The sequence below is a fragment of the Botryllus schlosseri genome, chromosome 5 (assembly GCF_051294905.1).
Source record: "Botryllus schlosseri isolate E-star chromosome 5, Bs_hap1, whole genome shotgun sequence".
NCBI lineage: Eukaryota > Metazoa > Chordata > Ascidiacea > Stolidobranchia > Styelidae > Botryllus > Botryllus schlosseri.
In genome coordinates, this window is record NC_137240.1 from 1,526,722 (window position 1) to 1,545,011 (window position 18,290).

At 40.3% G+C, this 18,290-nt stretch overlaps 1 long non-coding RNA gene across 1 annotated transcript; it reads left to right on the plus strand.

Annotated features, from left to right (window-relative positions):
* The first annotated feature begins 10,607 nt into the window (after positions 1–10,607).
* LOC145439613 (uncharacterized) lies at positions 10,608–13,633 on the plus strand. The gene is made up of 3 exons (XR_013915299.1): positions 10,608–10,926; positions 10,997–11,174; positions 13,207–13,633. It is a non-coding gene; the product is annotated as an uncharacterized LOC145439613 (long non-coding RNA).
* The last annotated feature ends 4,657 nt before the right edge of the window (positions 13,634–18,290 follow it).

An 18,290-nucleotide genomic window follows, 5' to 3' on the forward strand; every position in this document is an offset into this window, starting at 1 on the left:
TTTCAAGGTCAATACCGATCATCGCCATCAAATTTTGTGTACCGAAAATTGGGCATACAAACCTGTAATCACCGGCGGGTTGACTAAAAAAAGGGTCAAATTTTCGGCTCGATGTCTAATTTGACACACTTTTGTAACTAAATTTCCGTGGGTTGACTAATAAAAAATAAAAAAATGTCACCCGTTTTGACGCGTCATCGCCCCCCCCGAATCGCCCCCTTCGCTATTTTCGCCCCCCTAGACCGCCAAATCGCCCATGTTGGGAACCACTGATCTAGATTCTAGATTATGTCACGATTCAATATTTTTGGTACAATAATAGATATGTCATTTTCTTATTAAAATGTGAATTCAGATGACTACAAGGAAGTCCACATGCCTTTATCCCGATTTTACATTCTTCCATGCATGTCATTGGCTCTGGAAAAGGTAAAAGCGCACACCAGGAACGGTCTGGGTAGCCATCTCCATGTTACGCAGGCTATTAGCACAGCATTTATCCTGATAGATACAATACACGAGCTAGAACAAAAAATGACGATTTCAGCCGGGAACAGATCATGTTGCCTAACATATATCATATTAATATGATCATTGAATATGCAGACAAGTGTCCAGTGTAACAGTAATTTGCTAGATAATGATACAGACTGTAGACTACTATATACAAATGTCGATTCCATAAATAGAACGCATATAACGCCACATAATGGATACCACACATATCCTGACTCAATATTCCTCTAATACATTCTATTCGCTACGACAATCCTATAGTATACGACTAAGGATAATACAGCAATAGTTGCTTCATCCGAAAAGTTGTCAGAAATTCATTCATTTGGACATACCATGCTGATGCGTGCTTGTCATCATTCATGCTTATTGTAGGTTATAACACTGCATATACATACTAGCTCTACGTTATTACCATTCACCAAACCCAGCTATTCCCAATTCAATGCAATTTTGCTAAAAACCTATATTTTTCAACCCTTTTCCATAAGAGCTCATAGTAAGCTTGCCCGGGCTTGTTCTTTGTTTACATCCTACTGCAACCTGATTGGTTCGTGTCAAAGGTCACGTAAGTGTCTATTAGAAGTATTTTAAAATACGATTTGAAATATCCCATTTTCTGAGAAAGTCACCCCCCATACACTTTCGTTCATTCAAACTCGCTCAAAATGGTCTATAAGCACTCTGCAATGCTGATTTTATACAATAAATAGAAGAGCCATATGTCGATCGATGAGGCGTGACTATCAAAACATACAGCTGGCCAGCAGCCAAGCTGCCGATCGCTAACCTGGGAAGAGCTGAAAGCTGTTGATATTATGAGCGTTGTTTATCATATTGTATATTTTTCAAGATGCATTGGTATATTGTTGATAGCTTAATTGACGATTAGGACAAAGCCATACACTACGAAGTCATTTGGCATAGGAAAAGATGAAACCATGATAGAAAAGAACCAGTGGTTCCTGAACTGAATAATCGAAGAAATCCTTTGAAAAAGGGCACTTCTTCGTTATTCCCCACACATCGAAAAAATGATCCCCATGACACCAATAAATGTTTCCCCATGAACATAAACAGAAAAATTTATAAACGTCAAAATGAATTGTTTTTCGCGTTGGGGTGGGATAGACGGATATTAGGGATGGGGGAGACCAGGGTGAAGTTAGCCCTCAACGATTTGGCCCTCAAAGTAAAAATTACCAACTAATATAATCACGACAGCATGAATCCAATAGATCACCATTTTTGAAATATCGACCAGGATCTGTAAATTTCAAACGCCACACGTAGTATTTTCTTGAAATCAAACCAAAGCATTGGCCTACAACCCTATATTGATAACATTTTAAGGGTTGATTATGGTAATTCAACCTTGACATAACCTAATATATTTCGCTTGACGTAACAAACAAGATCCGAGGATGAAGATTCTCTGTTAAGACTAAGTAACGTGATCGCTCTACAGTGGAAGAAATAAAGAGCGTCGAATCTTGAAATCAGAACGAATAAAACTAATACCTAGCACACTAATCACACACCGAGTCTTGACTTCTGACAGCAAGCTAATAGGGCCAAGATCCGAGGATGAAGATTCTCTGTTAAGACTAAGTAACGTGATCGCTCTACAGTGGAAGAAATAAAGAGCGTCAACATCCCAGGATGAAGATTCTCGTCAAATTGTAACAAGATGTATAGTGGGATAAAGAATCAGTTACCCAATTTCAAATCAAACAATATATACAAGTACCCCACACACTATTCCCATACCAAATATTGACTCTTGGCACAGTGCGGAAGGGGTCAACATCCTAGGATGAAGATTCTCGTCAAATTGTAACATGATGTATAGTGGGATAAAGAATCAGTTACCCAATTTCAAATCAAACAATACATACAAGTACCCCACACACTATTCCCATACCAAATATTGACTCCTGGCACAGTGCGGAAGGGGTCAACATCCCCGGATGAAGATTCTCGTCAAATTGTAACATGATGTATAGTGGGATAAAGAATCAGTTACCCAATTTCAAATCAAACAATACATACAAGTACCCCACACACTATTCCCATACCAAATATTGACTCCTGGCACAGTGCGGAAGGGGTCAACATCCCAGGATGAAGATTCTCGTCAAATTGTAACAAGATGTATAGTGGGATAAAGAATCAGTTACCCAATTTCAAATCAAACAATATATACAAGTACCCCACACACTATTCCCATACCAAATATTGACTCTTGGCACAGTGCGGAAGGGGTCAACATCCTAGGATGAAGATTCTCGTGAAATTGTAACATGATGTATAGTGGGATAAAGAATCAGTTACCCAATTTCAAATCAAACAATATATACAAGTACCCCACACACTATTCCCATACCAAATATTGACTCCTGGCACAGTGCGGAAGGGGTCAACATCCCCGGATGAAGATTCTCGTCAAATTGTAACATGATGTATAGTGGGATAAAGAATCAGTTACCCAATTTCAAATCAAACAATACATACAAGTACCCCACACACTATTCCCATACCAAATATTGACTCCTGGCACAGTGCGGAAGGGGTCAACATCCCAGGATGAAGATTCTCGTCAAATTGTAACAAGATGTATAGTGGGATAAAGAATCAGTTACCCAATTTCAAATCAAACAATATATACAAGTACCCCACACACTATTCCCATACCAAATATTGACTCTTGGCACAGTGCGGAAGGGGTCAACATCCCAGGATGAAGATTCTCGTCAAATTGTAACAAGATGTATAGTGGGATAAAGAATCAGTTACCCAATTTCAAATCAAACAATATATACAAGTACCCCACACACTATTTCCATACCAAATATTGACTCTTGGCACAGTGCGGAAGGGGTCAACATCCTAGGATGAAGATTCTCGTGAAATTGTAACATGATGTATAGTGGGATAAAGAATCAGTTACCCAATTTCAAATCAAACAATATATACAAGTACCCCACACACTATTCCCATACCAAATATTGACTCTTGGCACAGCGCGGAAGGGGTCAACATCCCAGGATGAAGATTCTCGTCAAATTGTAACATGATGTATAGTGGGATAAAGAATCAGTTACCCAATTTCAAATCAAACAATATATACAAGTACCCCACACACTATTCCCATACCAAATATTGACTCTTGGCACAGTGCGGAAGGGGTCAACATCCCAGGATGAAGATTCTCGTCAAATTGTAACATGATGTATAGTGGGATAAAGAATCAGTTACCCAATTTCAAATCAAACAATATATACAAGTACCCCACACACTATTCCCATACCAAATATTGACTCTTGGCACAGTGCGGAAGGGGTCAACATCCCAGGATGAAGGTTCTCGTCAAATTGTAACATGATGTATAGTGGGATAAAGAATCAGTTACCCAATTTCAAATCAAACAATATATACAAGTACCCCACACACTATTCCCATACCAAATATTGACTCTTGGCACAGTGCGGAAGGGGTCAACATCCCAGGATGAAGATTCTCGTCAAATTGTAACATGATGTATAGTGGGATAAAGAATCAGTTACCCAATTTCAAATCAAACAATACATACAAGTACCCCACACACTATTCCCATACCATTCCCATACGTGGTTCCTATCACAAATGATGTCGTCGAAAACGAATGCATGCCATGGTACTGCGCCGAATGCGAAGACTGAGATTTGTTTGCTCCTGTTTCTTCCTGATGTTGACCCCTTCCGCACTGTGCCAAGAGTCAATATTTGGTATGGGAATAGTGTGTGGGGTACTTGTATATATTGTTTGATTTGAAATTGGGTAACTGATTCTTTATCCCACTATACATCATGTTACAATTTGACGAGAATCTTCATCCTGGGATGTTGACCCCTTCCGCACTGTGCCAGGAGTCAATATTTGGTATGGGAATAGTGTGTGGGGTACTTGTATGTATTGTTTGATTTGAAATTGGGTAACTGATTCTTTATCCCACTATACATCATGTTACAATTTGACGAGAATCTTCATCCTGGGATGTTGACCCCTTCCGCACTGTGCCAAGAGTCAATATTTGGTATGGGAATAGTGTGTGGGGTACTTGTATATATTGTTTGATTTGAAATTGGGTAACTGATTCTTTATCCCACTATACATCATGTTACAATTTGACGAGAATCTTCATCCTGGGATGTTGACCCCTTCCGCACTGTGCCAAGAGTCAATATTTGGTATGGGAATAGTGTGTGGGGTACTTGTATATATTGTTTGATTTGAAATTGGGTAACTGATTCTTTATCCCACTATACATCATGTTACAATTTGACGAGAATCTTCATCCTGGGATGTTGACCCCTTCCGCGCTGTGCCAAGAGTCAATATTTGGTATGGGAATAGTGTGTGGGGTACTTGTATATATTGTTTGATTTGAAATTGGGTAACTGATTCTTTATCCCACTATACATCATGTTACAATTTGACGAGAATCTTCATCCTGGGATGTTGACCCCTTCCGCACTGTGCCAGGAGTCAATATTTGGTATGGGAATAGTGTGTGGGGTACTTGTATGTATTGTTTGATTTGAAATTGGGTAACTGATTCTTTATCCCACTATACATCATGTTACAATTTGACGAGAATCTTCATCCTGGGATGTTGACCCCTTCCGCACTGTGCCAAGAGTCAATATTTGGTATGGGAATAGTGTGTGGGGTACTTGTATATATTGTTTGATTTGAAATTGGGTAACTGATTCTTTATCCCACTATACATCATGTTACAATTTGACGAGAATCTTCATCCTGGGATGTTGACCCCTTCCGCACTGTGCCAAGAGTCAATATTTGGTATGGGAATAGTGTGTGGGGTACTTGTATATATTGTTTGATTTGAAATTGGGTAACTGATTCTTTATCCCACTATACATCATGTTACAATTTGACGAGAATCTTCATCCTGGGATGTTGACCCCTTCCGCACTGTGCCAAGAGTCAATATTTGGTATGGGAATAGTGTGTGGGGTACTTGTATATATTGTTTGATTTGAAATTGGGTAACTGATTCTTTATCCCACTATACATCATGTTACAATTTGACGAGAATCTTCATCCTGGGATGTTGACCCCTTCCGCACTGTGCCAGGAGTCAATATTTGGTATGGGAATAGTGTGTGGGGTACTTGTATGTATTGTTTGATTTGAAATTGGGTAACTGATTCTTTATCCCACTATACATCATGTTACAATTTGACGAGAATCTTCATCCTGGGATGTTGACCCCTTCCGCACTGTGCCAAGAGTCAATATTTGGTATGGGAATAGTGTGTGGGGTACTTGTATATATTGTTTGATTTGAAATTGGGTAACTGATTCTTTATCCCACTATACATCATGTTACAATTTGACGAGAATCTTCATCCTGGGATGTTGACCCCTTCCGCACTGTGCCAAGAGTCAATATTTGGTATGGGAATAGTGTGTGGGGTACTTGTATATATTGTTTGATTTGAAATTGGGTAACTGATTCTTTATCCCACTATACATCATGTTACAATTTGACGAGAATCTTCATCCTGGGATGTTGACCCCTTCCGCACTGTGCCAAGAGTCAATATTTGGTATGGGAATAGTGTGTGGGGTACTTGTATATATTGTTTGATTTGAAATTGGGTAACTGATTCTTTATCCCACTATACATCATGTTACAATTTGACGAGAATCTTCATCCTGGGATGTTGACCCCTTGCGCACTGTGCCAAGAGTCAATATTTGGTATGGGAATAGTGTGTGGGGTACTTGTATATATTGTTTGATTTGAAATTGGGTAACTGATTCTTTATCCCACTATACATCATGTTACAATTTGACGAGAATCTTCATCCTGGGATGTTGACCCCTTCCGCACTGTGCCAGGAGTCAATATTTGGTATGGGAATAGTGTGTGGGGTACTTGTATGTATTGTTTGATTTGAAATTGGGTAACTGATTCTTTATCCCACTATACATCATGTTACAATTTGACGAGAATCTTCATCCTGGGATGTTGACCCCTTCCGCACTGTGCCAAGAGTCAATATTTGGTATGGGAATAGTGTGTGGGGTACTTGTATATATTGTTTGATTTGAAATTGGGTAACTGATTCTTTATCCCACTATACATCATGTTACAATTTGACGAGAATCTTCATCCTGGGATGTTGACCCCTTCCGCACTGTGCCAGGAGTCAAGACTTGATATGTGAATAATGTGTCTAGTATTTGTATATATTGTCGCATTTCAAATCGGGTGGTAATCAATTTATTTCACTATTATAGACAATGTAATTTCTGCCTAATTTAGCGAGAATCTTCATCCTCGGATCTTCGCCCAATCATCGCCATTCGACGAGATTCAGTGTTTTAAATCTTTGTTTTATCTGTTGTTATTTCTAAATAAACCCATCACGTTTCATCATGTTTCATTCGCTCAGGTTTTAAATAAGGGAAACTCATTATTGCTTGGGCAGCGACCGAAAGTCACCTCTGTGGCCTTACAATTTGAGTGGAGTTTTTGGATTAAGTCAAAGTAAATGTAGTTGGTCACGTAGACGTTGAAATTCATCACTTTGTTTTCCTAATTTATTTTTCTGATTTGGGTGCAGACCAATGTGCTTGCAGGAGAACGCCGCATATGGCATGTACGCTGGATTTAAGAAAGGCTACTATAAAAGGAAGCGGTCATCCCGGGTTAGTTGTAAACCGACGCAGTCATCCACTTGCATGAAAATAATATCTATGGCCTTTCGGATATTAGAGCCATGGTCGATATCGCAAAATGGTGATACCATGGATCCATGCTGCTTCGTGCATAGTAGTTGGTAATTTTAAATCTGAGGGCTAGAATGGTGAGGGCGTATTTCACCCCGGTATGGGGGAGGGGGATATTAGGATGGGTTAGGGTTGGGATATCCTAAGATTAGGGTCGGAAGATATTATGAATGGGAGGGAGATATTAGGGTGGGTTAGGGTTAGGTTAGGATATCCTAAGATTAGGTTTGGGGATATTAGGGTCGGGAGATGTTAGGGATGGGGAGGGGGATATTGGGGTGGCTTGAGATATCCTAAGATTAGGGTTGGGGAGGGAGATATTAGGGTGGGTTATGGTTAGGATATCCTAAGATTAGGGTTGGGAATATTAGGGATGGGGAGAGAGAGATATGATATTCTTTCTCGCCTGCACCATCGAGATGCTTTGGCGACGGAGTTGCGATACGGCCCCATGAGGTCATCTAGTCTGCGCCCCCGTTTTTTTTCTCCTCCATGCTATCCGTGATTGCTGAGCGCCTAGCAGGATAGCTGCGGATACCATTTTTCGAGTCTTTGGTATGACCCGGCCGGGAATCGAACCCACGACCTACCGCTCGAGAAGCCGGACGCATAACCATTACACTATCTCGGGAAGGGGGATATTAGGGTGGGTTAGGGTCAATGATGGTAATGGGGTTAGGATATCCTAAGATCAGGGTTGGCAGGGATGATAACAATATTTCAAACCCTAATTTCGGGATACCCTGATCCCAAATTTAACCCTAATCTCGGGATACTCAACCTTGACCCTAACCTACCCTAGCACCCTCACCCGAAACCCTAATCTTAGGATATCCTAACCCACCCTAATAACCCCTTCCGCAGCCCTAATCCTAGGATATCCCAACCTTGACCCTAACCCATCGTAATACCCCCTTCCCCAACCCTAATACCTCCAACCCAACCCCAAAAAACCCTTCCCACGACCCTAATACCTCCCACCCCGACCCTAATCGTAGGATGTCCCAACCTTGAGCCAAACCCACCCTAATATTCCCATCCCCGACCCTAATATTCCCCTGGCCCTAATCCCAACGCGAAAAACAATTCATTTTGACGTTTATAAATTTCAACATGTTCATGGGAATCATTTATTGGTTTCATGGTGATCACTTCTGGATGTGTGGGGAATAACGAAGAAGTGCCCAAAAAGCTGAGTAAAAACATCCTGGATTTTCGCTTAATCAGCGAGTTCCAAGATCTCCCGATTTAGAAGTAGATGATCCGCACGCCAAAACATTCGATGTTCGTGCGAAGTTAGTAGATCTACAAATCCAGGATGTAGGACGCTATAGTATAGATAACTAACCTACGGATAGATATACAACACCCGTCGTCACGCTTTCTTGCTCGGAGGAAAATACTGCTCAACAATCTGAACGCAACGTAATTGCCAATCCTACAGCTGACGACCCGAGCGCTCAAATCAAATAAAGTTGGTCTTATTCGAAAGCTACTGTCGCACTGATTCCGAAAATATACATTAAAATCAGATCAGGGCGATGGAACCGCCTCGAAATACACCGCAAAGTCTGAAAATCTGCATTGTTCTAAACAATCGCAGCGACGCACCACAATGGTCATAACAATGCCCCTTGCATGGTTGCGATTGTTCAGAACAATGCCGATTTTCAAACTTTACGGTGTATTTCGAGGCGGTTCCATCGTCCTGATGAGACTGCAATGTACATATTCAGAATCAGTGCGACAGTAGCTTTCAAATAAGACCAACTTTATTTAATTTGAGCGCTCGGGTCGTCAGCAATGGGATTGGCAATTACGTTGCGTTCAGATTGTTGAGCAGTATTTTGCTCCGGGCAAGCAAGCGTGACGACGGTGTTGTATATCTATCCGTAGGTTAGTTATCTATAGCTATAGACACTTACGTGACCTTTGACACGAACCAATCAGGTTGCAGCAGGATGTAAACAAACATCAAGCCCGGGCAAACTTACTATGAGCTCTTATGTAAAAGGTTGAAAAATGAAGGCTTTTAGCAAAATTACATTGAATTTGGGATGGCTGGCCCTGATGAATAGTAATAGCGTAGAGCTAGTATGTAGTTGCAGCGTTTTAATCTAGAATGAACATGAATGGTGGCAAGTACGCATCAGCATGGTGTGTCCAAATGCATGGAGTTTTGACAACTTTTCGGATTAAGCAACGATTGATGTATACTATACTATAGGATTGTGGCAGTGTTGGGATGACTCGAGTCATGACTTGACTCGAGTCAGACTCGAGTCACCTTTTCGTATGACTTGACTTGACTCGAGTCACTTTGCTAAAATGACTTGACTTGACTCGGCGTATCAGAAAAGCGGATTGACTCGTGACTCGGAGCAAAATGCACGAGTCAATTTCAAGTCATCAAGTAATCGGTGTCGATAAAATCACTCAATCATGCATATGGTCGGATTGTTCGCGAAACGCAGGTGTAACCCGTCAAAGCGACCAATCATTCAATGATCGTGCGTTTTACTGAAACTCCATTGTTCTCTCACAAATAAATTGACCACAAATGAAGTGATCAAAGCATACAGCTTACGCTGTCATAAACTAGTATAGTAGAGTAATTCAATAGCAAAATGTATAATTCTGTTCTCTGTTCTTATACCTTAGCTAAACCTCTTGTTTCGTTGAAATTGAATTCGAATATAGTTAATATAGTCATCAACCATTGGCGCAGACTCGAATAGTATCATATCGATTTGTAAATTGGTAATGCATTGCATCCTATTCATTCGTTTCTATAGTCTCTATTTTGGCTGGTAACTAAATTGAGGCTATGTAATTACTTCCGTGGTTTAGCATTTCTATGTAAATGTGAACGATATAGCACCTTCTTGCTTGTATATTTAACTCTATATTCGTTCAACGGTTCAGAATCAATGACCACGCAATCTGTATTTTAGACAGCTAGCAAAATGCAATGACGCAATCATGCCTCATACTTCGAAAAGGCAACCTGACTTGAATTGCAACTTGACTCGTGACTTGACTTGACTCGACTCGACTTGACTCGAGTCACTTCCAAAAATCGGGTGACTTGACTTGACTCGAGTCACCTTTGAAAATCGATTGACTTGACTTGACTCGAGTCAAAATCTGCGATGACTCGAAGTGACTCGTGACTCGAAGGTAGTGACTTGATCCCAACACTGGATTGTCGTAATGCATACTTGACGATTTCATAGGCTCAGGTCACGAGTAAAATTTCCAAGCATATCTCGTGTTCAGAAATATATGCTAGAAAAATATAGCTGCTGCCACACAGTACAATTTTGGTATATATTGATTGTAAGCTATGGATATTCTTTCGGATTTTTGGATTTGAGTGGAACAGTATTTTCTTCTAACACCGCGGAGAAACCTACGAAGTATTTCATGGAGTGCTACGTACACGACTTAGGAATAAAGATTGAGGAGACAATCCACTCTTATTGTGGAAGCAATATTCTAGTGAACATCCAATGTTATCGCAACTTGCAGAAAAGTGAGATACCACACCCGATGGAAATATCTCGGAAAATCTAATATTGATTCGTCTTGCACTTGTAAGACAGGGTAAGTAAGGAAAAAGGCATTTCTTTAGAAACTCATGCAATAGATATTGTAACCATGGTTTTATTTTCAGATTAGGTTCTGATATGCTCTCATGCATATGCAGTATGGACGGATCAAGACAATCCAACACCTGAAGCTACAAGGGCTGAAAGACATACATTGTGATTTGCATCAGCATCAGTGAGCTCGATCGTGATTGCCAAGCCATCTCTTGACCGTACTCGCAACCCATCAACTCCTGCCTCAAGGTAGATTTTGGTGTATCTGGTGTCTTCGATTTTATAACATTACATAATTTTACAACATCTTTCCCTGGAGAACTGTTCATTCAATAAATTGGGCATCTAAATGAGATTCAATGCACACCACACCACTGGAATATTGTATGTATAGACAAAGACATGCACTGTTGGTACACACTGACCATGGCAACATGCAATTAGGATCTGTAGCATGCTATTAGTCATTACGATACGATTACGATTTCAATTTTTAATCTTGAATTAGAGTAAGCAATTAGTCCATATTCGGTTAGTTGATACACAATGCTGCATAGTATGACACCGGACAAAATTTCATACTCCGTGATTCTTCCGATCAGTTGTTTAATATAAATACGATGTCTCGCCATCTTTCTTGTTGTGGAACAGTTTGGCCCCGACATTTGACGATATGCCAAATCATGTGCAGGAATATTAAAATCTAGATTTAATTTCTTGATTTCAGGCTCAATGGCGAATCCCTTTTCTGCCATGATAGCATCTCTTGGTGCACCATAGCTCCATGTGAATAGTTCTCGGCAGTGTTGGGATCAAGTCACTACCTTCGAGTCACGAGTCATTTCGAGTCATTGCACATTTTGACTCGAGTCAAGTCAAGTTAATCGATTTTCGAAGGTGACTTGAGCCAAGTCAAGTCACTTGATTTTTGGAGGTGAATCGAGTCAAGTCAAGCCACGAGTCAAGTCACATTTCAAGTCAAGTTGCCTTTTTGAAGTATGAGGCATGATTACGTCATTGCATTTTGCTAGCTGTCTGAAATACAGATTGTGTGGCCATTGATTTCGAACCAATGAACGAATATAGAGTTATACACACAAGAAGGCGCTGTATCGCTCACGTATACGTAGAACTGCTAAACTACGTCATTGCATAGCCTCAGTTTAAAGTTAACATCCAAAATTGAGAATAGAGAAATGAATTGATAAGATGCAATACATTACCCATTTACAAATTGATATGATACAATTCGAGCCTGCGTCAATGGTTAAGGACTATATAAACTATATTCCAATCAATTTCAATAAAACAAGACGTTTGGTTACGGTAAAAATATAGAACAAAAATAGACATTTTGCAATTAAATTACTTTACTATACTAGTTTACGACAACGTAAGCTGTAAGATTCGTTTGCGATAAAAATATATTTGTGAGAGAACAATGAAGGCTCAGTAAAACGCACGATCGTTGAATGGTTGGTCGCTCTCACGGGTTACACCAGCGTTTCGTGAACAGTCCGAACATATGGCATGCAAGATACCGTGGTTTTTATTGACACCGATTACTTGATGACTTGAAATTGACTGATGAATTTTGCTCCGAGTCACTAGTCAATCCACATTTCTGACATGCCGAGTCAAGTCAAGTCATTTTAGCAAAGTGACTCAAGTCAAGTCATGACTCGAGTCATCCCAACACTGGTTCTCGCACAAAAGTTAGTGCACCACAATCCGTCAATCCTTTCAAAGTTGTATGTGATTTATAGACAGAAAAATAGTGTGAATGTAATCACAATGAGCACGGCGGGGTGTGTCTTCATCAGTTCAGTACAGTCAATAATCATTCTAGATTTACAAATTTGTGAATGAATGCAAATGGTGCATTTTTAAGAACCACATCTCTACATAGCCAAATCGGAATTTAATGAAGCAGTTACATACGGTTCACCTAATGGTTTAATACTATGCTTACTACAATATTAGGAATTTGACTTCAGTAGGATAAGTCGGGCAATTCAGAAAGAATTTAATGTAGTCCAGTATAAAATTTCATCAGCTTCTCCACATCTTTTGACACTATGGTGCTCTGAGAGCTGAACTTCACTAGCAAAAATTGTTCGTCAATTTGTAATTTTCCTGGAAGAGTTTCCTGTTTTGTGCTTCTATACTTCTTCCAGAAATTTGATTTTCTTGCATTTTATCCATCAACTTTCTCTTTCTGCAGCTTCATAAAAGATATCCATCGAGCCTGCACAAAATATATAATATGTTTATTTTACAGAGCAACACTGCTGTACAGGCACCCATCAAGGCGTACTCGTCCGACTCATGTCGACCCCTACCAATGTCATCAACTATCCATTTCATCATTGAATATATTGCTTTCAACAATTTCAATCCATTTTACACCATCAAGCAACAACACTGGAGCGGAATAATATGAGACACACACCAAGCCGATTGTGGCATCAACAACGAATGCGGTGTGACTGCATTTCAGTTTGGACTCATTGTTCTATCTACCAAATTATGTGACGATTCAGTATTTTTGGTACAATAATACATACGTCATTTTATCAATAAAATGAGAATTCAGATGACTATAAGGAAGTCCACATGCCTTTATCCAGATTTTACATTCTTCCATGCATGTTATTGGCTCTGGGAAAGGTAGAAGCGCACACCGGGAACGGTCTGAGTAGCAATCTCCAAGTTACACCCATAGGCTATTAGCAGTTTAGCACTGTGTTTATCCGGCATTTATCCTGATTGATTCAATACATGAGCTAGAACAAAAAATGACGATTTTAGCTGGGGTCGGATCACGTTGCCTAACACATATATCATAGTAATATGTTGATTATAGAATATGCAGACAAGTGTCCAGTGTAACCATAGGGTTGTAACCAAGTCACAAGTCAATCTCACTTTTATAGTTTTGACTCAAGTCGAGTCATTTTCAATTCACCACCGAGTCAAGTACGAGTCCAAGTCAGCGATCAGAGGGCCGAGTCCACCATGACTCGGGTTGAGTCCAAGTCATTGTGTCGACTGACCAGTTGCCAGTTAAAGTCTTGCTAAATCCACTTTTTATAACTCTGTTTGGTGATATCGAATGGTTCGCATTCATAATACTAATTTTCCACATTTTTAGCAGTTTCTGGTCGCGTTTTCAAGTATCAGTACCAATAGAAGAAATCCCAATAGTGTGGTTACTTTACTATTGTTCGAAATTACAATGAAATGTCGGTCTTGACCGTCTGAGTCTCGAGTCATATGACTTGGTTCAAGTCATGCACAATGACTCGAGTCCAAGTCAAGTCAATACACAGATTGACTCGAGTCGAGTCATTTCCGTATTTTAAGAAAATGACTCGAGTCAAGTCGAGTCATCATAAAATCGTGACTCGAGTCGAGTTATTACAACCCTGAGTGTAACAGTATAATTTGCTAGATAGTGATAGACTGTTCCATATATGATTCCCTAAATATAACGCATATAACAATGAGCACACATAATGAATACCCCACCTATCCTGACTCAAGATTCCTCTAATACATGCTATTCGGTACGACAATCCTATAGTATTGTTTACGACTAATGATAATTAGGCAATAGTTGTTTCATCCGAAAAGTTGTCAGAAATCCATTCATTTGGACATACCGTGCTGATGCGTGCTTGCCACCATTCAGGTTTATTCTAGGTTATAACACTGCAAATACGTACTAGCTCTACGGTATTACCATTCACTAAAGCCAGCTATCCCCAATTCAATGTCATTTTGCTAAAAACCTTCATTTTCAACCCTTTTCCATAAGAGCTCATATACTGCGTTTCCATGCACGGCCGACAGTCGGCCGAAAGGCCATGACGCATGCGTTGTACATGTCGGCCGTGTTTCCATGACCAGGCTTATTCCGACCGTGACTTGGCCGAACTAGGTGGGCGAAGCGATCGCGATGACGTTTTTGGCATACTTTATGTAATAATTTCATAATAATCACAAGATTGCCATAAATGACTCGGTAGGAATGAGCCGAGATGACTTGTAGCGGTCATTCAATCAAACAACACGCTTTGACCTTGAACACGTAGGCCTAAATCCATCCAACATGTAAAATGGTCATGATGAACCAATTGCTTAAAACTAACAGAAGATAAAATAAAATGGAAAAAAGATGAAAATTGGTGGCATATCTTAGTATGTGGGGGATATAGATATTCTATGGGATATCGGGGTCCAATAATTTCGAGCGCAGAATAGTAACTTGTCCAGTAGTCTACCGGTACTACTGTTTCGTCGTCATGATTCAGACATGAACTTCCAGTGTCCTGTTGATGATTTGCTTACAAGGGTAATGTGAATAAGTTCACCTAGTTTGTGGTCAAACGGTACAGTTTGTATTGTACCCATGTACCAGAACACAAACCCTCGAATTGTGGCAGCAGCGTATGTGATCAGATCGCGAAGATTTCGGTAGCCTACGGATAATTCGTAGCAGTACCGGTACTACTTAATTCCATTGCAATCATAATTAAATTCCGGGTTTTTCAAGGCGTCCAAGATCCGTCCGGAGTGCAGCCATAGTTAATTTTATACGAAAAGTGTATTGTAAGTAGCGAATACCAATTCGCTAGTCGAAGACACAGCGCAAGTACGGCCGAAGGACTAAGCCGAAGGATTCACTCGATGGCCGACGAGTCGGCCGACGTGGGTGTGCAATGTGTGCATGCGCAACAAAATTATCTCTTTCGTCGGCCGAATCTCTCGAAAATGGGCCCATCGGCCGTGCATGGAAACGTAGTAATAAGTAAGTTTGCGCGGGCTTGATGTTTGTTTACATCCTGCTGCAACCTGATTGGTTCGTATCAAAGGTCACGTAAGTGTCTATTGCGTCAAAATGACGCAAAATGTAGTGATCCGTGGAAGGTTGCCATGTCAACCCATCGACTTCGTAGTAAATATTGCTTTGGCAATGCTGATCAGTGTTGCCAATTTAGCGATTTTCGCGCTAGATCTAGCGATTTTTCATCCGGTTTAGCGCCAAAAAATATGGATCTAGCGCCTAGCCATAAATCTAGCGATTTTTGAAAATGTATTTAGCGATTATTTAGCGCTTTTTTACCGAAAATAACTAATAAAGATCAGTTCTGGCCGACGACTGCATTGCAACAGGGGTTAAACCGACCACCAGAGTGCGGACTCCGATGATATCTAATTATAGATTACTAACGTACGGATAGATACCAGAGATGGGCGGATTCCAAAATTTCGGGATCCGAATCTATCCGGATCCGGCTGGCAATTGGAAATTCAGAGTCCGAAAATATCCGGCTGGTGAATGTCCGGTTTGGAATCCAAAAAAATCCTGCCAGAACAATGCTAATTAATCATATTGCAGCAAAAAAATCCGGCTAAAATCCGACCGTCACCCCAAATTCAAAATCCGGATCCAGTCCGGCCAGGTAAAAAATCATTGAAATCCTGCTCCGGCTCCGGCTCCTGAACCGGACTGTGGCCATCTCTGATAGATACGCAACTCCTGGCGGTTACGCATGGGCAAACAGTGTCTCTTCTTGCTAAGTAATCTAAAAGTAGCATAAGTGGCAGTGCTACATCTGGTGACCTGAGCCCTGAAATTTAATATAATTGGCCTTGATCGAAAGGTAGTGTCGCAGTGATTTCGAAAATACAAAATAAAATCTCGTCAGGACCATGCACCCCGAAACAGCCCTCAAAGTTTGAAAACCGGCATTGCTCCAACAATGGCACCGACGCAATACAAAATGAACGTAACAATGACCAAGGCATCGAGCATCGAGCAAGGCACGCTTATATAGTGTGGGGTTATGCCTGCAAACCTGGCGAACGTATAGCGACCATTGCGCAAAGCGATCTGCTTTATCGAAATTCACTTCACGTTTCGTTCCGCTTAGAGATGACTTACGTATTATATTATGAACTAGAAATATCATAAGTGACTTTGGCCCCAGACGAGTAAAATATGGCTGAGAAGAATGTATTGATATTATATTCATATATTGTTGAATTTAACACCTTTAGCAGTTAAAGCAGATTTAGCGCTATTTTTTAGCGCTTTTTTCTCAATATTTAGCGACATCTAGCGATTTTTGACACCAGTTTTAGCGATTTTCTTCCATCCGGAGTTGGCAACACTGATGCTGATTGGAAATGTTGCTTCAATGCATTATTACTCTGTAGTTTATTCACAGTTATAAGTTCTAAAGACGGCATTGCAAACTGGTACTGTTGTTATTACTGTCTGTAGTATGGATATTTTGGACATCGTAGATGGCAGTTCGGACGACGAGAATACAATTGTTATGCCCAGGCATTACTTGGCAGACATATCGGACTCATTTGTAAAATACCCAAAAAATGAATTCGTTGACCGCTTCAGATTTTCCAAGGGAGCTACGGTAATTCTATTGGACATGATCAAAGACAGCCCATGGTTGGATGTACGGTGCCAAGCTTTGCACCCCATGATGCAATTACCCTGTGCTCTCCGATTTTTTGCTACATTCATTTTCAACAAGCAGATGCTGACTTGATTGGTGTAAGCCAGACAACTGCACGCCGAATCATACACTGCATTTCTCGGGCATTATCAGAGAATAGAGAAGATTTATCCCACGATTGGATGATTCGTTACAAACAAAGAGTGATTTCTTTGACATAGGTGGAGTTCCAAGTGTCATCGGTTGCATTGATGGTACCCATATCCCAATAAAGTCCCCAGGTGGCTCTGTACCAGAAAAGTTTGGCGCTTCTTCGTTATACGATCAGAGAGAGTGAGTGCCCCCCATGGTACCTATAAACAATGTTCCCATTGAACATGATACAATGTGACGTGTTTCACATGATATCAAGCTGTGCTGCCCCTGAACTCGATATTTTTTTCTACGCAGGCGACCTGGGTTCGATTCTCGCCAGTACCCTCTTTCTGTGAGTCGCTGCTGGCTAATTCCATTATAATTTAACAGGGGCTGTAATGCATACCCTCAGAATTGTCCAATATTCACAAATGTTATTCTTTTTTGAATTCCAAGTTTATTAAAAAAAAAAAATTTGAAAAATGTTCAGCGGTTCAAAAGATATTGCGATTTAAAATTCTCTCGTCACTAGGTGGCGCTACTTTCAAAAATCTTTGAAATCGATATTTTTCGCTTAAATGATGGTAGAGAACCAATTAAAATGTCCAATTAACCAATTCTGGGGCCAAGGAATTCAATAAAACCAACTGTTTCACCCTAAAGTCAATGAAAAAAAAGTTACGGATGAAATAAAAAATTAGGGGGACGGGCTTGAAAATGTCTGTAGGATACGGCCTGCACAAAA